Raw genomic sequence first — 25,324 nt, 5'->3', positions numbered from 1 at the left:
TGGAGATGGGAATAGGAAACAAAGTTGAATGAATCAGACATAACTTTCTTATGTTCATATATGAATGAATACATGACCAGTGTAACTCCACCTCATGTACAACCACAAGAATGGGAAGTTATATTCCATCTAGTATGTCAAAATATATTCTGTTATGTATAACTAAAAACAAAATTTAAAAAAGAAAAAAATTATTCATTTTTTATATGTCATAATGACCTAATGGTTATTTTAAAAAGACTTAAATATAGACAAAATGATATGATTTTTGAATTTGTTTAAAGAATAACTAGAGCTGGGTATAATGGTGTATGCCTATAATACCAGCAACTCAGGAGACTGAGACAGGAGAATCACAAGTTCAAGACTAGCCTTAACAATTTAGTGAGATCCTCAACAACTTAGCAAGACCCTGTCTGAAAATGAAAAACAAAAAAGGACTGGAGATGTAGTGCAGTGAGAAAACATCCATGGGTTCAGTTCTTAGTACCAAAAAAAAACAAACAACAGAGTGAAGAAATGGCATGATTTGGGTTAGATGAAGCAAAAATTTGCCATGAGTTGATAATTGTTGAAGTTGAGTGAACGTTAAAAATTATATGAAGATCTACAGTTATGTCTGTCAAGTAAAAGACATTCAAATTTTGTGTTTTTTCTAGGGAAAGCTATGAAGAAATGGGTAGGGTCAATTGCTAAGATCATCAAGAGGAAGAAGCAAGCTCAGGCAAATGGAATAAGCCATAATATTACCTTTGAAAGTCCACCTCCACCAATTGAATGGCATATCAGTAAACCAGGGCAGTTTGAAACATTTGATCTTATGACACTTCACCCAATAGAAATTGCTCGTCAGCTAACACTTTTGGAATCTTATCTCTACAGGTAGGTAATTGTTATTTCTTGGTCTATTTTCAAAAACCTTGAGCATACCTCTTACCTATTTTTTAAACATTTTGCTACATTTCATGACAGCTTAAAAAATCTCATCTATTTTCCTGGGTTTGGAGGGAAGCTCATAGCAGTTTTAATCACAGTATGTCCTGTAGGTAAGTCTTCTAACATGTTGCTATATAGACCTAGATTAAGGATGAGCAATCCTTCACAAGAGGAATGGTAGGAAGACTAATGCACTACAATAGTAACAACTATTCAACAGTAAGCCCCTGCCACTATCATTCCATTAAAATCTTTTCTGTATCCAGGAGCCCTCATTTGAAATATAAATATCTAGAGAAGTTATCCTAATGATAAGCAGCCATGTAATGAGTGCTCATGTATAACAAAAACATTACAAATGAAATTGAAATTCTATAATTCTCCCTAATTCATTGCTCTCCTTTCCCCGCAAGAAATAACAACTACCAACCAACAATAAAAAAAAAATAACAACTACCCAGAATTTGATGCTTACTCTGTTTGTCTCTCTATATATACGCACACACATTTTCCTAAATAATATATAGTATTGGCTTGTACATTTTAAACATACTTATTCTGCATCATGTTTTTACTTATATTCTTTTTGATATCTGTTAAAGTCCATGAATATAGTTCTAGTTCACTTATTTTAGCCATTCTATGAGTATTCCACAGTTTATTCAGTCTCTTTTTTGTGAACTGGTAGATTGTTTGGCGTTTTACCTTCTGTAAATAGTGCTTCAGTGAACAGTCTTGTGAATGAGTTCTTGTAACTTTCTGTAAGAGTTTACATAGGAATGTACTTAGCAATAGAATTGTTGGGTCAGCTAGTATGTATATCTTTAGTAATGGAAGATCCTGCTGAATTGTTTTACAAAGTGATTGTATCAATTTTTACTTGCACATTGGAGTTGGAGATTATTTTATCATTTCTTACCAATTTGATATTATTAAGGTTTTGTGGCTTTGGCAATAATAAAATGGAATTTTATTGCAGTTTTTTTCCTTAGAGAAAATATTTTTTCATGTTTGTCATTATCTGTTTTTAAATTAAGTTTAGCAGATCTTTAAATAATCTTGATACTAATCCTTTATAGATAGATTAGGTTGTACTGATTTTTTTAAATTTATTTCTAGGAAAGTCCAGCCTTCTGAACTTGTAGGGAGTGTGTGGACCAAAGAAGATAAAGAGATAAATTCTCCAAATTTATTAAAAATGATTCGCCATACCAGAAACCTCACCCTGTGGTTTGAAAAGTAAGTTTTGTTTATTCTTTATTATTGCTTCTTAATCATCATCATAATAAGTCCTATTTAAGCTTGAATTCTGGCTCTAAAGAAGTTTCTTATTTCTTAAGTTAGGTGGAGAAACTTTTCTAAGCCATGGATTTTTTGTTGTTGTTATTAGATGCATTGTGGAAGCAGAAAATTTTGAAGAACGGGTGGCAGTACTAAGTAGAATTATAGAAATTCTGCAAGTTTTTCAAGACTTGAATAATTTCAGTGGTGTACTGGAGATAGTCAGTGCAGTAAATTCAGTGTCAGTGTACAGACTAGACCATACCTTTGAGGTAAGTTTTAGGCTTAAATATTTTATCCTTTTGGGGAAAGATAAAATTAATATCAAAGAGATTGCTCCTACTGCCTGTCTTTTTGGTACCAGGGATTGAACTTAGGGGCACTCAACTACTGAACAACACCCCCAGCCCTTTTTATTTTTTATTTTGAGACAGGGTCTCATTAAGTTGCTTACAGCCTCATTAAGTTGCTGAGGCTCGCCTCAAACTTCTGATTCTCCTGCCTCACCCTCCCAAGTACCTAGGATTACAACCATTCCTGGCTTGAATTTATCTTTGAATGAATCCATATTTTCCACTTAAATATAGAAATTTAAAGATATTTTTAAAAATATATCAATATATACTAGTAAGTTTAGGATTTGTCAAAGAATATAGGACCTGTACCTCTTTTTAATGTGCTTAACCTAAATATAATAAAGTTTCACATGAATTTCTTCAATGGCACTTTGATAGTCTCCCATAAATGACAAATGATATTAAATATAATCACACAAATAACTTTTTTAAAAAATTTATTTGTTCTAATCAATTATACATGACAGCAGAATGTTCTTTGATTTATTGTACACAAATGTAGCACAATTTTTCATTTCTGGTTGTACACAGAGTAGGATCACACCATTCGTGCAATCATACATGTACCTAGGGTAATGATGATCATCTCATTCTACCATCTTTTCTATTCCCATGCCCCTTCCCCTTTGGCCAATCCAAACTTCCTCCACTCAACCCATCCCCCTGTCCCCATTATGGATTAGTGTCCACTTATCAAAGTAAACAATCGACCTTTGGTTTTGGGGATTGGCTTACTTCGATTAGCATGTATTCTCTAACTCCATGCATTTACCTGCAAATGCCATAATTTTATTCTCTTTTACTGCTGAGTAATATTCCATTGTGTATATATACCACAGTTTCTTGATCCATTCATCTATTGAAGGGCATCTAGTTTGGTTCTACAGTTTAGCTGTTGTGAATTGTGGTGCTATAAACATTGATGTGGCTTTGTCCCAATACTATGCTGTTTTTAAGTCCTTTGGGAATAGACCGAGGAGTGGGATAGCTGTGTCAAAATGGTGATTCCATTCTAAGTTTACTGAGGAATCTCCATACTGTTTTCCAGATTGGCTGTACCAATTGCAGTCCTACCAGCAATGTATGAATGTGCCTTTTCCTCTACATCCTCGCCAACACTAATTTTTGCATGTTTTCTTGATAACTACTCTTCTGATTAGAGTGAAATGAAATCCTAGAGTTGTTTTAATTTGCATTTCTCTGATTATTAGAGATGTTGAACGTTTTTTCATGTTTGTTGATAGATTGTGTATCTTCCTCTGAGAAGTGTCACCTTTAGATATAGTCAAAAAAATAATATGGAAAGAACCCTTTCTAAAATTTTATCTTTTAAATTATAAAATAATGTGTTTAGTGTATAGAAAGATTTTATGTCTTTTAATAACAAAATTGAGATTATATTGTAAGTAGATTTTTGTAGCCTACATATTTTTCTCTTTAACACTTTTTTTTAGTTTGTTGTCAAAAACAAGATTGTTAATGCCTACATAGTTTTCTGTCTCACACATAAACCATAACTTATTCCATCATTCTGTTGTGGAACAATTAAGTTATTTTGGATTTTATTGTTGTGACAAATAATTTATCATGGACCACCCATATGTAGATGTATTTTTAAGAATATGATTATTTCCTGGGGCTGGGGATATGGCTCAAGTGGTAGCGCAATCGCCTGGCATGCGCAGGACATTGGATTCGATCCTCAGCACCACATAAAAATAAAAAAAAGATGTTGTGTCCACCGAAAACTAAAAAAAAAAATAATATTAAAAAACACACTCTCTCTCTCTCTCTCTCTCTCTCTCTCTCTCTCTCTCTCTCTCTCTCTTCTTTAAAAAAAAGAATATGATTATTTCCTTAGAAGTTTCTAAGGATGGTACTTTTGCCAAGTGTTTTCTAGCAAAAAATATGATAAATGGTTCTGGGTATTACTGTATTGAAAACTTTAAAGACTTTATCAGCCAAAAATAAAAATTCTCATTTTAAACTTGTGTTTTTAAAAAGTGGTGATATGTTAGCTATTTTCAAATGCATTTATTGGCTACTAGTGATATTGGATATTTTAAAATGTAATTATTTGTCACTTTTATTTTTCTTTATGATTTATTTAATTCATGTCTTCTTTCATTTTTTGGATGTTTGCATTTTTACTTATGGACTTTTTAATATATTAAAGATATGAAGACAGTCAAACTATATCTTTTCAGTGTCTCTTTATTTTGACTGCTTTTTAATTTAAACATTTTTATACTGCTTTGATATATAGACTCATAAATCAATCCAAATTTATGGGGTCTTCCTGTGTTTTTACTACGAAAGACTTTTTCTAAGTGAAAGCTAACAAGGTAAAAACTCAACTATATTAATATTGCCTTTGGGAATATAAATTTGTAAAACCTTTGTGGAAAGCAACCCAGCAATGTATGTTAAAATTTAAAGTACACATACTCTCAGACCCAGAATATTAAATAAATAAAATCCTAAAGAAATAAAAGCACCACAGTATAAAGTTATATGTATGAAGATATAGTTATTTTAGCATTATTTTAGTAGCAGAAAACTAGAAATATTCTTCTTTCCATCAGCAGAAGAATGATTAAATACATTATCTTATACCTATTACATGGAATATTGTTCTATAGAAAAAAATGATGTCATTTTTGTACATTATCTTGCAAGAATATATGTGATATTTGTGGGGAAAAAATCATAAGGAAGTTCTGAATGACTATAGTGTGATTCCATATTAGTACAACAAAACAGAACAAACCCTAAACCTCTAACTGGAGTTGCATGAATATTAAGAATAGTGTGGAAAAATATGTCTTTCTTCATTAATTCTTTTAGTGGGTTGTGATTGGAGGGAGAAGAAGAAAAAATATTTTTATGTTTGAATTTTTCTATTTGGGTATTCGCATTTTATTTACTTATGAATTTTATATATTAAAGAAATTAACTATCTGTTCAGATTAATTATTTCAACTCAGATATTGAAAAACTCTGAGGCACTTTATTCATTTTACAGGCTAAGCATTCATTTTAAAAACTATTGGACAACAGTATTTCTTTTTTTCTTTTTTTTTGAGAGAGAGAGAGAGAGAGAGAGAGAGAGAGAGAATTTTTAATATTTATTCATTTTATTTTTTAGTTCTCGGTGGACACAACATCTTTTGTTGGTATGTGGTGCTGAGGATCGAACCCGGGTCGCACGCATGCCAGGCGAGCACTCTACTGCTTGAGCCACATCCCCAGCCTGACAGTATTTCTATAATTATATATAAGGTATAAAGAATAAAAATATCTGTGTACCTAGCATTCAGTTTAAGAGCCCCTCCATTCTTTCACTGTAATGAATCTTAGGCTTTTAATTCTCTTGCTTTTATCTAACCTATATTGTTTTATTTTGCATGTTTCTTAATTTTATAATTCTTCAATGACTCTTAGCACTGTATTCCTAAGATTGATCCATGTTGTTTATAGCTATAATTCATTCTTTTTCATAACTATATCATAATTATAGAAATCAGTTTACCAAAATTTAATCATTTTTTAATTAGTTAATAATCATTTGGAATTGTTATGAACAATATAGCTGTTAACATTCTTTATATATATCCTGATATACCCAAATATATTACTCTAAAAGTAGAATTTAGGATATAGATGTCTTCAACTTTACTAGATAATGCCAAGTTGTTCTCTCAAGTAATTGTACCAATTCACACTCCCATCAGAAATGTATGAAATCCAGTTATTTTATATTCTCATCAATACTTGATATTTTCAGGCCTTTATCTTTTCCATTATTGTGGTTTTGTTTTATATTTTCCTGATTTTTAATGAGTTTGAACCTCTATTTGGTTCTTCGTTCTTCTTGTGGAAAATTTTTAACTTTAAATGGTTATATACAAATGCTCTTATATTCTGGATTCTAAAATATCATCATTTATCTTTTCCCAGATAAAATCTCCCCTTTTCATCTTTTTTGTGGTGTGTTTTGATGAACAAGAATTCTTAATGTAGTCAAATTTACTTATTTTTTTCTTTGTTATTTATGCTTTTGTTCTCCGCTTTAATTGCCCCCCATTATCCTAATGTTTTATCTTTCTCATTAAATTCTTACTCTAGGTGGAAATGAGTTTTGAATATGGGGTGAGGTTGGAATATTATTTCATTTTTTTTAAAAAAAATTTTAGTTGTAAATGGACCTTTATTTTATTTATTTGTATGCAGTGCTGAGAATTGAACCCACTGCCTCACATATGCTAGGCAAGTACTCTACCACTGAGCCACAACCCCTACTATTACATTTTTTTCCATAAGGCTACCCAGTTGTTTGCATTCATTTATTGTTAATTCATTTTTCCCCATTGACCTATAGTATCAGCCGTCATAAATTTAGTATCCTTATGTGTAGTCCTGTTTCTGGTCTTTTTATATTTTTTTCTATTTTTAGTTGTAGATGTATGTGGTGCTGAGGATCAAACCCAGTACCTCAAATGTGCTAGGCAAGTGCTCTGCCACTGGGCTACAACCCCAGCCTACTTGTATACTAATTCTTGAAAAGAAAGTATAGCAGATCTTTTAGCAATCTTTCAAGGTTGACTTGGTCTTAGCCCTTTATTTTCATACATAAATTTTAGAATAATTTTAAGCTTCATTTTTAAAAATTGGATTTTATTATTATTATTGGTACTGAGGATTGAACCAGGGGGCATTTTACCACTGAGTCACATTTGTAGCCCTTTTTATTTTAAGACAGGGTCTTGCTTTGTAGCTGAGGATCTTGCTAAATTACTGAGGCTGAATTTGCAGTCTTTCTGTCTCAGCCTCCTGTGTTGTTGGGATTACAGGCATGTGCCACCATTGCCAAGTTGAAAATTGGAACTGTAATAGAAGTTGCATTAGATCTGTAAAATCAATTAGTGCCAATTTACAGTCATGAGTCTTCCCAACTGGGAACATGGTATATCTCTCCATTTATTTACCCATTTAATACTGTCTTATGGTTTTCTTGATAGAGACTTCATACTTTTTTTGTTAGATTTATGTTAGACTTTTTAAAAAAATTATTTTCCTTATTGATGAAAGATTTTCATATCTAGTTGATTTTTGACACAGCAACATTAGTAAATTCTCTTATTAACACTTTGCAGATAGAGTTTTGGAGTTTCCTTGCGGAGAGTCATAATCTCTGTAAATAGTGACATTTTTCTTTCTTTTTTTTCCTTTTCTTTTCAATTCCTAGTTATTTATTTTGTTTCTTGTCCCTTTTAGCTAGGACTTTTGGATAGATTTGAATAAAAGCTATGGTGCACTCTTTCTTCATAACTTAAAGGAAATATATTGAATGGTTCTCAAGTATAATGTTTGCTCTTATCAAGTTATAAACTAACATCTAGTAAGAAAATCTAACAATGAAATTTAAAAAGAAATTCCTATGTTTATTACATTAACTAAATTTGTTAATGCTTTCTTACCCTCCTGTAGTCATCTCTTTACCAAAACTCCACCCTTGTCCCCAAAAGACCTTTCAGTGGAAAAGTACTTAAATGCTGAACAATTATGATTCTCGCTTCCTACATCTAAGACTTGAAACTCTGGCTAATCAAAATTATGAATATCAAGGTCCTGAGGATGAAATTTTTTGATTGCTTAATCTTCTAATTTGTTTTAGAAAAATTTAAGGTTTTAGATTTTATATTATAGATAAAAAGAGGAAAAATCACTTTAGGCAAATGCCCAAAGGATTACCTCTCTTATTTTAATTTTTTAAAATATTTAATATCAAATGTTTGCAAAATTTTATAATTTCTAAATTTCTGTATCCATACAGAACTATAAACGGAGATTATGCTCATTTTATATGTTTTTAAGGCATTACAGGAAAGAAAATGGAAAATTTTAGATGAAGCTGTGGAATTAAGTCAAGATCACTTTTAAAAATACCTAGTAAAACTGAAGTCAATCAATCCACCTTGTGTGCCTTTTTTTGGTAAGTTACTAAAGATGGATATTGTATTTTGAGGCAAAATGTGTTATAGTCCAAAGAGGCCAGTCTTTAGAGGTCAGTTGTTCATATTTTATATTACCTTGTCTATTTTCATCTGTATTGATAAATAAAACTTAAAACTCTATTATTTATTTTCCTGTAAAATGCAAGTTATAATACTTACCTCATGGAGTTGTAAGAATTAAAAATATTTTATCTATACAACCTAATACAAATTCTATCAGAACAGGCACTCAGAGAGTGGTAACTATTGTTTTTATCTATTTATGTCATATCTACAGTGTTCGTTTTCTCTTTATTAAAGGCTTTTAAGTGATTTGTTAAAACTCAGAATTGGAACAACTTTGAACAAATCATATTATTGTGTGCATGTACAAACATGTAACAACTAATTGCACTATTATGTATAATTTTAATACACTAATAAAAAGTAAACTCAGAATTGTTATATATTAGGCAAAGTTTTATAAAGTGAACTTTTCTTAAATACATTCATGCATTGCTTAATGACAAGGACATATTCTGAGAAATGAATCAGTAGGCAGCAATTCTGTTCTGCAAACAGTGTATTCACACAATTCTAGATGGTATAAATCAATTACTCAACATTGCCTGTTTGTTTTGTTTTGCTTTGCAATGGGGTCTTGCTATGTATCCCAGGCAGGTCTCAAATTCCTGGGTCAAGCAATCCTCTTGCTTCAGCCTTCTGAGTAGCTGGAACTTTAGGTGTGTGCCTCTGCTTTGAATGTGATCTCTTGATGCATTCAACATAAATGATACATGTGAGGCTGCTGGTGGCATAATATGGAATACTGTTTTGTAGTAAACGTTTTTGTTGTAAAGTAATGATAAAAAGTGTAGTATAGTAAATGCATAAACCAGTAACAGTCATTTATTACTATTATCAAGTATTAAGTACTGTTCATAGACAAACATGCTATACTTTTCTGACAGGTATGTTTATGGAGGTTTGAAAAATGTGTTATGTTGGCATCATGACAGCTACATCTCTAGGCAATGAGAATTTTTCAGTTCTATTATAATCTTACGGGACCACTGTCGTATATGTGGTGTGTTTTATGTGCTATACTTTAATATGGTGGGCAGCAACAGTGTGTTTGTTTACAACAGCATCACCACAAACACTTGAGTAGCATATTGTACTATAATGTTACAGCAGTTTTTCAGCTTAATTCTAGTCTGTGTGTGTGTGTGTGTGTGTGTGTGTGTGTATGTGTGTGTGTGTGTGTATGTGCGTGCTCACGCGCACGGGCACACACACATTCATGCTGGGGATTTAACCCAGGGCATCTCACATGCTAAGCACCTGTTCTTATCACTAGGCTATATTCCTAGCCCCTCCATTCTAGCCTTATAGATCATTTTTATATAAATATAATAATGTGATGTATGACTAAACTGTTGAAATTGTATAATTTATTTAAATCAAGGTTTTCCAACCTCAGCACTATTGGCATATGAATCAAATAAATGAGTAAATGTCATGTGCTTGTAGGATGTTTAGTAGCCTCCAAGTTTCCTGTTTACTATATGCTGGTAACACCTACATCATGATAACCAGAAATGTCTCCAGACATTTCCAATACACTCTTAGGAACAAAATTATCAATTGATAACTACTAATTTAAATATATTAGTAATTATTCGAAAAAGGAGATTAAAGTTTCTATTGTGAAAGATTAAAATATAATTGGTTATTAAATCTAAATCATGGGCTCTGAGAAAACAATTTAAGTCTGAACTCTTATTAATCAGCAGTGCTTATGATATTGATGATCACTTAAAGATTATTGAAAATAAACATTTAAAATCAAGCATTATTACAGAGGTAATAAGACCATACTCAATAAAAATTTGAAAGTGTTGTAATGTGAAAATAAATAAATAAAATAAAATAAAATCAAGCATTAAAAATTTTGGTTCGATTTAAAACTTATAATTTAGACTTTATAAACACGGTTTAGGAAAGCTCAATTTGCTATTTCTTAGACTAGTAGCCTTTATTTTCTTTTTATTTTAAATTTTTTCTATGTTAAAAAAATTAATGGAGAATTAATCATAACCATAAAGTCTATCAGAGCCTTGTCTTTTCAACATTATGGAGTGGAATTGCTAGTAAGTCTTTTAGTTTTACAAGATTGTTTTCCCAAATGATTGATTAAATGACCAATTTTAAAATAAATTTTCTTTAAATATTTTTTTCACTAGGAATATATTTAACAAATATTCTGAAGACTGAAGAAGGGAATAATGATTTTTTAAAAAAGAAAGGGAAAGATTTGAACAATTTCAGTAAGAGGAGAAAAGTGGCAGAAATTACTGGAGAAATTCAGCAATATCAGAATCAGCCTTATTGTTTACAAATAGAACCAGAAATGAGGGTAAATTTTTTTTTCCTTGTCTTTAAAAGGGAATGTGTTAAGTACTCGGTGATCTCTACAAAATACCATAATCACATATCATGCTGTTTATTTTGCTTTGTAAATAAAATGAGTTAATAATTGGTAGTTAACAATGTTAAATATTATACCTACACTATCTGCAGTTATTTATACGAAGTGCTTTCTCTTGAAAATATCACTTCTTTGTTGAGTTGGTTCAAGCAACACTTCCAAAAAAGCAAATGGCAAAGTTGAACAAAAGAAGTTTTTCTGATGTCCATGCAGTAAAAATCCACTACTAATTTCATCATTGATGGATAACCATTTTAAATATTTTATGTGAGCCAGTATAACATTAAACAACTTATCTTCTCAGAAGATGACTATGCTTAAGTAGGAGAAGAGTTTGGAAGAGTGGTATATATGCATAGCACAAAAGGGCTTTAATATTCTATCAACTGATGTTCTATTTTGAACAATGGTGTATAATACTGATACTGTGATATCATAAGTGTGCATTTTCTGGCTTTCCTACAGGTATACTTTAATTCACTGGGAACATACATTCTTGCTAATATTTTGGTAGTGGAAATCACATGATGAACCCTCTTAGAAACATTATGCTTAGTGTATTCTATGGCTTTGTCTCATTTTAAGTTGAGCATTATAGGAAAGCATTATTTTAGTTTTAACTCTGCCAATATATCTATCTAGTGACCTGTTGCTATTTCTGTCTTTATTGAAATTTTTGTCCTAAGAAAGTTAGGATTGTACTTTTTTCCTAACAGGGGAAAAAATGTGGGATGCCATCTAAATTAGAGTGCATTATGATACCACGTTTATATTAAATGAACTTAATATATCATATGTATTTGAAATTGAGAACATATTGTAATTTAACTTTTCATGTTAAAAATTATGCTACATTCTTAAAAGAATCTACAAATTGAGCATATTGAATGAAAATAGCCACTATCATTTCTACCTTCCTGAATTATGAGATAGTTACTATTCTTTGTTCCCAGTTCAAATACTCTACAGTCCTTAAAAAGAATGACCTAAAGCATACCATTAATTAAAATGCAGACATATAACTGTTTTAAAGTAAATAGTAATTTTTGTTGCCTATTTCATTGAGCCCACCCTCTCTATGTGGATCTTCAGAAGGCTAATAAGAAAATGTGTTCTTAAAGTCAGATTAGAGTTCACAATATATTTTTTCCACAGAAATAATTTTACATTGTCATTGGGTATACTTGAAATAATACTTTAAGCATTTGTATCTCAGTAGCATATATGCCAATAGGTTTTTTTGTTCTGATCTAGGTTTCTTACCATCATTTAAAGCATTTTGGAGAAGGGGAATGCCTCTTTATGATTGAATCAAAGTACATTTAAAATATATACAAACTAAGCTATTCATTTTACAAAACCAACATTAATCAAACAAAATCGTATTTTTAAGTTAGAACAAATGATGAGAAAATTAAAAATAAAGCTTTCTAAAAGTTTTTAAATTACCATTGGCTAGTGTAATATAAGTTAGCTAACTTGAGTATAAAAAATAATTGTTTCTGTTAGAGGAGTGATATACTTTTCAAGTTCATTTTGCCTCTTACAAAAGCCAAACCCAATAAATATCTTTTACTTGCTTCTAAACACTCAAAAATGAAATACAGCTAAATCCAGAAATTTGCATCTAAGGAATTTTCAAAGATAACCATAAGAATTATGTAGAAAAATATTTGCACCAGGAGTTAATAATTATTATTATAGCAAAGAATTAAAAGGCTTTTATCTGGATAACTGCCTATATAAGGATTAGTGAAATGAATTCTGGAACATGTCTGATAAAATTCCATAGACTTAAAATTTGTACTTTATAAGATAAGTAAACCACATGGGAACAACTTGACTATAAACTTTTAAAAAGATTAAAAATAAATACGGTGTTACCCCAATTTTGCAAAAAAGAAAAAGTTTCTATTTATTTATTTATGTATATATAATCACACATAATAAAACACCAGAAAATATAGTAAAATATAAACAGGGTGGTTTCTAATTAGTGAGATTCCTTTTTTTTTTTTTTGAGGGGTGCACTTTGCTAAAGTATTAAATTTCCTACTTCGGAGCTTAAATTTTTACTTGCAAAATATTTGGTGAATATTTTTTGATAAAGATAAAATATTTTTGATAAAAATACTTTTGTACTAGAATTTGACACAGGTAAGTTATAAAGTTTATTATAATTTCTCTTGATTGCTTTTGAATATGTCTTTCCAATTATCAAAGTTCTATTGTGGTTTTTTAAACTATAATTTTGGTTCTAAACACTTTTGTTAGCTTACTCGTGATCATTATGTTATAATTAGTAGGACTAATAAAGGATAAGTGTTAACTACTGAGCCATTAAAACCTGTTCATCTTATAATCATAATGTTTGACTAGAATATGACTTCCAGAGAAATTATGTAATCTTATTGAAAAGTAGAGCGACTGGAATAAACAATCTTTGTAACCTTTCCAGACATTGTGATCTCTTAATTTTTTAGTTTTAAAAATGATAAAATAAATAATTTTCACTAAAAAATTGAGTAAGTATATACTTAGGAGTATTTCTTTAATTCCAGAGGTTCTTTGAAAACCTTAACCCCATGGAAGCTCATCTGAAAAAGAGTTTACAGATTATTTGTTCAACAAGTCACTAGAAATCGAACCCCAAAACTACAAACAGCCTCCTCGATTTGTAAGTCCATGACAATGTTGGAAAATATTATTTTTAATATTTAACAACCTATTTCCTTAAATTGTAATCAAATAGCTATTTTTAGATATTTTATAGTACTATTTCTAAAATTATGTATACTGTAAAGGAAGATATCAGCTTTTTTGATAAAATCTGATGTATCCTTTGTCCTACTACCATTTATCTGTCAATTTTTGATCCCTTCTAGTATAAGAGAAACAGGTGTGAGAATATGAGAGCCTAGCAGTAGCTGAATGGAACAAAGGAAGTGAAAAGAACTGGGAAAAGAGTAAGCAGTAGTATATAGGTTTTTTTTTTTTTTTGCTTGACCATTGGCTCTTGCCATTAGGGCTCCATGGTCTGTGGTTGCCAGTGAAACCCATCTCTCACACTAGGAATTGCTTCTACACTTTCTAGTTATTCCACAGGTTTGCAGTGGCAACAGAAATAATGGAAGACTAATTCTAAGTCACTGAAAGTGAAGCAAGATTTGGAAAAAAGTAAAAATCATTTATAAACAGACTCCCTTTGGCAAAGCAGTAAACTAGGTAGTTGCATGGTATCTCATTCTCACATCAGTATATGATAGAGATTATCCTTACTGTATAAATAAAAAAAATTGAGGCTCAAAGAGATTAAATAACTTTTTCAAGACTGAACAGCTAGTTTTTGGCACAGTTGAGATTTTAACTCAAACTTTTTTGAGTGGGTGCTAGGGATCTATCCCAGGGCCTCATGCATGGAAGGCAAGGGCTCTACCACTAAGCTATATCCCCAGTCTTTTTAATTTTTTTTTTAATTTTAGAGACAGGATGTCTCTTACATTGCCCAGTGTTTTAGTCACTTTTTCATCACTATGACCAACAAGAACAACATCAAGAGGAAAAAGTTTATTTTGGCTCATGGTTTCAGAGGTTCAGTCCATGGTCAGTGGACCCCTAATTTTGGGCCTGAGGTGAGATAGAACATCAGGCAGAAGCAGAAAAGCGTGAAAGAGGTAAAGCAGCTCAAGATGTGGAAACCAGGCAGCAGAAGCACTCTTTCTCACCAGGGTCAAAATATAAACCCAACGGTATAACTCCCAGTGATATACTTCTTCAGCTATACCCTACCTGCCCATAGTTATGACTCAGTTAATTCATTGAAGTGAATTAATCCACTGATTATGTTATAGGTCTCATAATCTTATCATTTCACCCCTCAACATTCCCTCATTGTCTCACACATCAACTTTTGGGGGATACCACATATCCAAACCACAATATCCAAGCTGGCCTCAAACTTGACAATCCTCCTACCTCATCCTCCTGAGTAGCTGGGATTATAGGCATTTACCACAGCATTTGCCTCCAACTCAAATTTATGAATCTGATTTTTTTGTTTTTTCATCAAGTTACCACTGCCAGAGTTTTAAAATTGGGATGGAGTTTAGGATAGGGAACAATGATAGCCCTCTTCACCAAAGGGTTTTGAAAGCACTGTTATAGAGATTGAACATTTAGTATAAGAAAAGGGGAAAAGGGGACTTTTTAAAAAGTGAAGCACATAACATAATATAAACATAAATTATGTTACCAGTAAATATTTATTAAATTGATATAAGTTATTTGAAAAAAAGTTTAGATATAAGTGTTTTAGGAGCTAAAGGTTGTTTTGACACAATTTTTTAGGCATTCTACAGTTATTGAAAGAGATTTACTTATATTCAAGTTCATTTTTAAATTAATCCAGTTAAATCCTGAAGTTATTACTAGAATACCACAAACTGCCCCTGCAGATTGGTATTTTGTTGCACTCTTTTAATTTATTCCTTGAGAATTAATTAACTGGTTCCTTGAGAACTAATTAACTAATAATGTAACTCATGAAAATAAATGATACTAATTATGTTTACTTTTCCTAGGCTAGGAAATCAACCTACTCCTTAAAATCTCCTGGAATAGGGCCTAATTCAGGATGGCATGGCTCTACCTCAGGCACTTTATGAGGTCATCCAACACAATTAGAAAGAGAACCTTATAAGATAAGCTTTAGTCGGGTTGCTGAAACTGAGCTCGAATCAACAGTGTCAGCACCAACCTCTCCAAATACACCATCTACTCCACCAGTGTCTGCTTCTTCAGAACATAGTGTGTTTTCAGATATGGATCTCAATAGTTCCTGTGGTAAGTATTTGATACAAACCATTTGGTAAAAAAGGAATTTTTGTTTCGGATAATTCTCATCATTTTAATTAACAAACTACAGAATCCTTTGTAATCAAATCAGTATGAAAAGTAGCATCTAAATGTGAAAATGGTTATTATCACACTTATGCATTTGTTAATGCATGTTGTTTTCTGATTTATTCATTCAAAAAGATTTATTTAGTACTTTTGGGACCTCACCACCACTTGAAAGGGAGCAACAGGCAGTGAATAAAAAAATAAGTACATAAGTTCAGTGAGGAAAATTGAAAGGGACTGTGATAGAAGGGGAACCATTTACACTAAGAAAGAGAAAAACATTCTAGGTACAAGGAATACTTAGTTTCATCTTTCTAAAAAAAACTGACACATTAAAAGATGGTGATAAAATTTTGTGCTATGTATATTACATGTTACTTTATGCTGACATGTAAAAATAAAACCATACATGTTACCTATCTTTTCAAATTAATTTTTCTCTTTCCAATAGGTAGCAATAGCATCTTTGCTACAGTGCTCTTGCCACATTCAAGTAAGTATGATTCTAATGAAATTACTATAATAATAATAATCTGGTTGACCAAATTTGTATTTGAACATTTGGGGGCTTAGCAACATGGAAAGAATAAGAAAATTTTTTTCCCTCCCTCCTTCCCCTCTCCCCTTCACCCTATCCCTCTTTTCTTCTTTATTTCTGTTGTGCTGGAGATTGAGCCCCAGGCCCTATACATTCTAGACAAACCCTCTACTGATGAGCTATATTCCCAGCTTGAAAGAAATTTTTATAAATGAATTGAATTATTTGCTTATTGTTATGTAATATTTAAATTTTCCTATAGTTTTTTAAAATTATTTTATGACCTGTGTTCAAGGGACTGTGTGACCTTGAACAAATTATTTTTTATCTCCAAACTTATTAAGGACCAAATGAAATAACTATTTAGAATACCTAATTTGTTTCTTAGCACAGAATGAACAATTATTTCATATCAGTTGCCTATCTTCTTCCCCACCCCTTCCAATTCATTTTCCTATAGGAATAATACACAGTCAGCACTTTATATATGTGGTTTCCATACCCATGGATTCAGTCAGCCACATATTTAAAATGTAGTTATACCTACAGTGCTTGCATCTGTACTGAACACATATAGACTTTTTTTTATATTGTCATTGTTTCCTAAACAATACAGTGTAACTATTTATATAGTATTTCTACTATAGCAGGTATTATAAATAATCTAGAACTGGGCATGGAGGCACACACCTGTAATCCCAGCTACCCAGGAGGCTGAGGCAGGAGGATTGCAAATTCAGTGTCACCCTGGACAATTAGAAATACCTCCAGGGTTTGTATTTAAAAAAAAAAAAACAAACCCTGCACTGCTAAAGCACTGGCCTAGCATATGTGACACCCTGGGTTCAATCCCTAGTACCCCACCTCAAAACAATACTAATAATGTAGAGAGGATTTAAATTTGCAGAATATATGTAGGTTAAAAGCAAATATATCATAGTAAATTGCATTATATAACATTATTATGCATTGTAAGAGACTTAAGCATCTGTGGAGTTTGTATCTGTGAAATATGCTATAATCAGTCCCAGATACCAAGGGATGACTATATTAAATGTTTATTTAAAGTTCCCAGGATAGCGTTTGATAATTTATTTCTTGATATCTTATTTAGTTAAAGTAGTATTTTAAGAAAAGCAGTATTTTATCATTCTAAATTATTTCATCATTTATTATCAAAATGTTATTAACTTTCTGTGGCAATTTGTTTAAGACAAAAATAACCCAAAAAGGAACACAGCAGCTTTGGGAATAATTCTCTCAATCTGGAGAACCTCCCATCTAACATAGTAAAATGTATATGTTATAGACAGTAGCAGGAATTCCAGTCTTTTCAATGGTCTGAGTCAGAGGCTGAGACAGCAACCAATGCAAACTGGTTAAACACTTAAAATGAAATTAACAGAAGCTCCCTACCCCATGTCTCTTCACCCCTTTTCTTGTTCCTCATTGAAACTTCATTTCTAAAATGATTTTTTATATTGCTTCCTCTTTTGAATCATTAATTTTACATACTATTTACTGATGAGGATTTCATATTCTGCCTTACCTATACTTATCACATTGAGGGCAATGTGATATTATTCACTATTAGATCAAATGGTATTTATTGTATTTCCTTTTTAATACACTTCTATTTCCTGGAGTTAAGAATTTACTCATTAAAGCATGGATTTGTTTAAGACATTGCTTGGTCTTCCCATGCCCTTTTATAGCACATTTTCATAAGATCAAGCCTATTAGAAAACCTATCAGAGTTTTCATTTATCTTCCCCTTTCCACCCCTTCTCCTCTTCCACTTGGAAACCTCCTTCCTGACATTTTCCAATTTGAACTGGTTGCTGTCTTAGCCTCTGACCCAACCATCATCTTAGAAGTTTCTTTATCATCCAGAAATTCCCTTCACCTTCCTCCTGTATTGAATTTTTGTTTCTTAGATTCCTTTCTTTATGTGTTCCCTCATTTTGGTAGGGGCACATACTTGCATAGTAACCTGTTAAAGTATACTATAGTATATAAATGTTTAAGTTCTTAAGTTCCTGGAAGTGTATTATACATTTAATTGTTAATAGTGTGCCTGAGTATAGAATTTAAATTATCTTTACTGTCTTCTAGCTTTTATAATTGCTAATACCATATTAATTCATTCACATATTGAATGTAATTTTTTCCTTTTTTTGGTAGTACTGAAGGTTGAACTCAGGGATACTCTGACACTGAACTACATATACAACCTTTTTATTTTTTATTTTAAGATAGGGTTTTTTAAATTTTGAGATAGCTGCCTTGACTAACCTCAAAATTGTGATTCTCCTGCCTCAGACTCTGTAGTATCTGGGATTATAGGCATGTGCCACTATGCCCAGTTCAGTACATATTTCTGAATGCTTGATATGTACAAGAGATATGGCAGTGAACAAAATAGACAAAAATTATTCTTTCAGTGACCACAGTTTCTGTTTCCTTTTTTTAAAAAAATAGCCAAGGTATAACTACAGTTGTAAAAGGATTTAAATGAAGTAAAAGTTTATTTCTCAAAAAAGCCAGAACAAGTAGACATTTCTGCTCCACAGGATTTTCAGGCTAGCAGGGTGATTCAGAATTCTCAAGATGTGGCTTCGATCTCTATCTTGAACAACTGCTCCAATAGTTACCATTTTTCAGCTAGCAGAAAGGTGGAGAGCAAGAACATTTGTTATGAAAGCATGCATACATCACTTCTGCTCTCATTCCAAAACTTAGTCACATGGGCTTACCTAGCTGCAAGGTAGGTTAAGAAATGCTGTTTGTAACCACACAGCCTTTCTTAGCCTCTGGTATTAGCTGGCAATTCTTGTATACCTTTTCTTTCTGATATTTCATTGTACACAGATTTTTGTTTCATGCACAAAATTATTTGCCTTCAGGCTCTCAAAGATGAAACATAAATGAAGCCAGGCATGGTGGTGCATGCCTGTAATCTCAGTAGCTTGGGAGGCTAAGGCAGGAGATTGCAAATTCAAGGCCAGCCTCAGCAACTTAGTAAGAAGCTGTTTCAAAATTAAAAAAATTAAAAGGGCTGAGGATGTGGCTCAGTGGTTAAGCACCCTTGGGTTCAATCTTTAGTAACAACAAAGAAAAGGAAAATAAAATAAATGAATTTTGTGTTTACCTTCAGGCTATGTGTATAAAGTGTATGTGAAACATAAATGAATTTTTTTATTTAAACTTGGGCCTCAACCCCCAAATATCTTATGATATATGTAAATATTCCAAGTCTAAAATCCTTATTACTTCCTGTCCCAACCATTTTGGATAAGCAGTATTCAACCTACACTTAGTTTGTACAGCTTCTCAGCTAAGCACAAGGGATTTGGTGGCAAACAAGAAAGACTTTCTGCCTGTTTATACAAAATACCTCCAAATTTTTTGGAAAAAAAATCATGTGCATGCAGATTATATTGCTCATCTTCCTCTCTTGATTTTTTACTTCATTTATAGCTCCTTGGTCTCTTATGTTAGTTCCTCTTCAGCTTTCCAAACTGTTAACATTGGAAAGACTTGATCTTGAAACCTCTTTGTTTCTTTGTTTCTCACTTACCTCATTCATTAACATATCATTTATGGGATAATTTCCAGGTTCATATCTCCAACTAGATTTAGACTCATATATTCAATGACCTGTTCCACATTTTCATTTGGATATCTGATAGGAATCCAAACTTAACCTTTCCAAAACTGAGCCTCCAAAGCTGTTTTTCCTACCGCCTTCTCATCTCAATTCAGTTACTTAGGCCAAAAATATGAGAAGTAGCTTTTCTCTCTTTCTTCATACCTCAAATGTGACCCAATCAACAAATCTTGATTACCTTCAATATATATCAAGAATCTAACTATCTCTTACCATTTCTACTGCTACTACGCTGATAGCCACTACAATCTCTTAACCTTTTTCAATATGATAGCATCCTAATTTTCCATTTTTCTTGCTTTAGTATATTTTTTTCCTTTTTTAAAAATTAAAGCATTATAATTCTACATAGTATTTGGGTTCATTTTGACAAGATCATACATACAAGGAATTTGATTTCCTCTCCTCTGAATTTTCTCTGACCCTTACTGATCTTCCTTTCACTCCTTTATTTATCTATATTTAACTGGTATTTTCTACATATACATTAAGGAGAAATTCCCTTTGGCACATTTACATATGTATATAAAATGATTTTGTTAAATTCATTTCATGTTTCTTTAACTTTCCTTTCCTTTTTTCTTCTCATTTTCCTACTTCTACTCCAATGTGTTATTCCCTGTATCTTTATGATATCTATTTTCCTCCCCCAAAGCCTTCTTTCCCTTATTTTGTTCTAGCTTCCACATATAATAGAAAGTATTTGATCCTTGATTTTCTGAGTCAGGCTTATTTCACTTAGCATACTTTTCTCCATCTTCATCTGTTTACCTGCAAAAGCCATTATTTCACTCTTCTTTATGGCTGAGTAAAACTCCATTGTGTATATATGTTTGCCACATTTTCTTGATACACTTATCTGTTGACAGGCATCTGGGTTGGCTTCATAATTTGGCTATTGTGAATTGTGCTGCTGTAAACATTGTGGTGGCTGTATCGCTATAGTATGCTGATTTTAGTTATTTTGAACAAATACTGAGGAGTGGGATATAGCTGGGTCATATGGTTTTTCCAAAGTGGTTATACTAATTTGCAGTCCCACTAACAATGTATGAGTGTACCTTTTTCTCCATATCCTCATCAGCATATATTATCTATATTCTTGATAATTGCCATTCTGATTAAGTGAGATGAAAGCTTAGTGTAGTTTTGATTTGCATTTCCCTGGTTGCTAGAGATTTTGAACATTTTTCATATATTTGTTGGCCATTTGTGTTTCTTCTTTTGAGGTATGTCTGTTTTTTGCCTTATAACTGTGAGGTTATTTTGGCATTGAGTTTTTTGAGATCTTTATATATTATTAATATTAATTAATCCCCTGTCAGTGGAGCAGCTGACAAAGATTTTTTCCCATTTTGTAGACTCTTTCTTCACACGCTTAATCATTTCCTTTGCTGTGTAGAAAGAAACTTTTAATTTGATGACATCCCAGTTATTGATTCTTGGTTTTATTTCTTGAGCTTTAGGGGTCTTTCTGAGGAATTGATGCCTCCACCTATAGATGGGGTGTTGACCCTATTCTCTTTGAGCAGTTTTAAGATTTCTGGTATAATTTCTAACTCTTTGATCCATTTTGACTTGACTTTTGTGCAGAATGAAAGATGGGGATCTACTTTCATTCTTCTACATAGAGATATCCAGTTTTCCCAGCTACTTGTTAAAAGACTGTCTTTTCTCTAACATGTATTTTTGGCATATTTTTCAAGTATTGGATGGCTGTAGAAATGTGAGTTTGTTTCTGTCTATTCCATTGATCTTCAGGCTATTTTTGCTGCTGTAGCTCTGTAATATAATTTGAGATCCTCCTGTATCACTTTTCTTATTCAGAATTGCTTTGGCTCTTCTGGATATCTTAATCTTTCAAATGAATTTAAGGACTGTTTTTTTCTAGTTCTGTGAAGAATGTCATTGTTATTTTGATGGGAATTGAGTTTTTTAATCTGTATATTGCTTTTGGTAATATAGCCATTTTGACAATATTAATTCTTCCTATCCAAGAACATGGGAGGTATTTTTATGTTCTGAGATTATCTTCAATTTCTTTCTTCATTTTTCAATGTAGAAATCTTTCACCTTGTTTAGATTAATTTCCAGTTGTTTGTTTGTTTGTTTAATTTTGAGGATATTGTGAAAGGAATGATTTTCCTGATTTCTTTCTCAGCTGAATTGCTTTTGGAATACAGAAAAGCTATTGATATATGAGTGAATCCTGCTACTTTGCTAAATTCATTCATTAGCTCTAGGAATTTTATGGAAGAATTTTTTTGGTCTTCTAAATATAAGATCATGTCATCAACAGACAGTGATAAGTTTGACTTCTTATTTTCCTGTTTGTATTCCTTAATTTCCTTCTCTTGCCTGATTGCTCTGGCTAGAGTTTCGAGAACTATATTGAATAGAAGTGGTGAGGGTGGACATCCTAGTCTTGTTTCTGATTTTAGAGGAAAAGCTTTCATTTATTTTTCATTCAGTATGATGTTGGCTTTGGGTTTGTTGTATACAGCCTCTATAATGCTAGATAAGTTCCTTCTATCCCTAGTTTCTACAGCATTTTAACATGAATGGTTGCTGTATTTTATCAAAGGCCTTTTCAGTATCTATTGAGATGATCATATATATGGTTTTTGTTCTTTATTCTATTTAAGTGGTGAATTACATTTATTGAATTGTGTATGATGAACCAACCTTGCATCCCTAGGATGAAACCTACTTGTGGTCATGGTGTATTTTCTTCGTTATATGTGTTTTAATGTGATTTGCTAATATTTCATTAAGGATTTTTGCATCTATATTTATCAGGAAATTGGGCTGTAGTTTTCTTTCCTAGATAATTGATAATTGCCATTTGGTATCTGGTTTGGATGTTAGGGTTATACCTGCTCCAGTATACATATATTTTTAAAAAATATTTTTTTTTTAGTTGCAGTTGGACACAATGCCTTTATTTTCTTTATTTTTATGTGGTGCTAAGGATCGAACCCAGGGCCTCACACGTGCTAGATGAGCGGTCTACCACTGAGCCACAACCCCAGCCCCTCCAGTATGTTTTTAATACAACAGCCAGACTGATCCTTTTAGGAAATAAATAAGACCTTAACTCTCCTGTATATAAAACTTTCCATCTCACTCAGATTAAAAGTTAAAGTTCCTTCATAGGGCCCACTAGGCCTTACAGGGCTTGGCTTCCTTTGATCTGTGAGATCTAATAATCTGCTGTTTTCTTCCCTTACTCTTCACTGCTTTAGTTATTCTGCCTTTAGAACACAAAGGCACATTACTACATTAGGACTTCTGCTTTTGCTATTCCTTCTGTTTCTAATGATCTTTGACCACTTGGCATCATGGCCTGCTCCCTTGACTCCTTCAAGTTTTTGCTTAGTGTTTCCTTAGTGAGTTCTTCCCCAATCACCTGTTTAAAATTGCTTCCCATCCACCTATTACTGAACCCCTTTCCTACAAATTATTTCTTCTTATGGTGTATAGCTATGCTACTTTTACATATTTATTATTTCTCTCCAACCAGAATATAAACTCCATAAGCAAGTCACTATTATATTGCTATCAAGTAGAACAGTATTTGGCAGTATAGTAAATAGCCCAATGTTAATGAAAACAATCTGGTAACAAAATGCTCTTTATTGAAAATAAAATTGTGTTCACACAACAAGGGTTATTGAGTGTCTACTTTGTATAAACATAGTGGTTATGTGGTGGCTATAGAGTCAGACTCAAATTCAGAAACTATCAAATATTTCCCACCATCATTTAGATATCTTCTGTTTCCATGAGTCTATGTGTTTATAAAGAAGAAAAGACTCATGTAAGACTACCTTAAACAGTAAGAACCCATTCTGAAAGACATAATTGGAACTGTATAGGAAAGCTGCTTTAGGACTAGTTGATTCAGTGGCTCAATGATGTTATTAAAGACTGAAGTTCCTTTTGACTCTCATTGTTTTGTCCAGATTAACATCTTTATCTACAGCTGTTTTTCCATAAGGTCATAAAAATGCTGGCAGGAATGATAAAAGTTATATGTTTCTTTATTCAGCAGATAGAGAAAGGTTGAGAAACAAAATGGCAAAGTACTTTTCCAAAATAACAAGTTGTAAGTGGGCACAAGTTTTTAAGTTGTTAAGTGGGCACAATACCTTTATTTTGTTTTATTTTTATATGGTGCCAGTGCCTCACGCATGCTAGTCAAGCACTTTACCACTGAGCCACAACCCCAGTCCAAGGGATATCCTTTTTTAATAGCCTCCAGAAAAATCTCCTTTGGTATTTCAGTGACCAGTTGAGTTCTAAGTGATGAGTTTAATAGAGTAATTCCATTTCTTTAGCGGGAATTTTCAGACTTGAACTAATCAGGCCTTATTCCTGTTGCTAAGGGGTAAGGTCAGCTTTCCCTGAAGCACACATGGCTACATGTATGAGAAGGTGGATAAAAATCTGATTGTGGTAAGAAAATGAGAAAGTGAATCCCGTGCCCACTTCTTATCAATACTCCCAAAAGTATACTTTTCGTATCAACTGTTGGGTCCCTGAACCAGCAGAACCCCTGAAAGTAACTGCAGAGTCCACATAATCAGGGCAGCAACTTTTGACATGGAATAATAAATTTAATATCTGTATTTGAGGAAAAAGTTCCAATTCTGAGTCAATCCCTTTTCCTGGCTCCTTGTTCTTCATCATGAAAAATGTAGCAGTTGTGGAGGGGTAGGAGGGAATCTAAATGCAGTGACCAAGACCATGAATGGCTGCTAAAAATGTAACATTCTTGAGAAATACTAGTGAGATATGTCAAGTTCTGCAAGAGGATTGGAAGTAAAAAATGTACAGTAAAATTACTATATACATCAGTATAGAAAAGTTTTCCTTTTTAAAAGAAACACAAATCCATTGCTTTATAGGAAAGACAGTAGAATGAATTAGACATAACTTTCCTTTGTTCATATAGGAATACATGACCAGTGTAACTCCACATTGTATACAACCACAAGAATTAGAAGTTATACTCCATTATGTATAATTTGTCAAAATACATTCTGTCATGTATAACTAAAAAGAAAAAATATTTTTTTTAAAAAAACATAGCTCTATAAGTCAGTGGAAAGTGACTTAAAATTATCAGATGTGTTTATATCACATCTTATA

General features: G+C 32.2%; 1 pseudogene; it reads left to right on the top strand.

Annotated features, from left to right (window-relative positions):
• LOC144374945 (son of sevenless homolog 2-like) overlaps positions 1 to 25,324 on the top strand; it is a 40,397-nt pseudogene that overhangs the window by 10,577 nt on the left and 4,496 nt on the right.

This window comes from Ictidomys tridecemlineatus, unplaced genomic scaffold, assembly GCF_052094955.1.
Source record: "Ictidomys tridecemlineatus isolate mIctTri1 unplaced genomic scaffold, mIctTri1.hap1 Scaffold_97, whole genome shotgun sequence".
NCBI classification, from domain to species: Eukaryota; Metazoa; Chordata; class Mammalia; order Rodentia; family Sciuridae; genus Ictidomys; species Ictidomys tridecemlineatus.
Note: the sequence above shows the minus strand (reverse complement) of the source record. Positions and strands in the feature narration are given on the sequence as shown.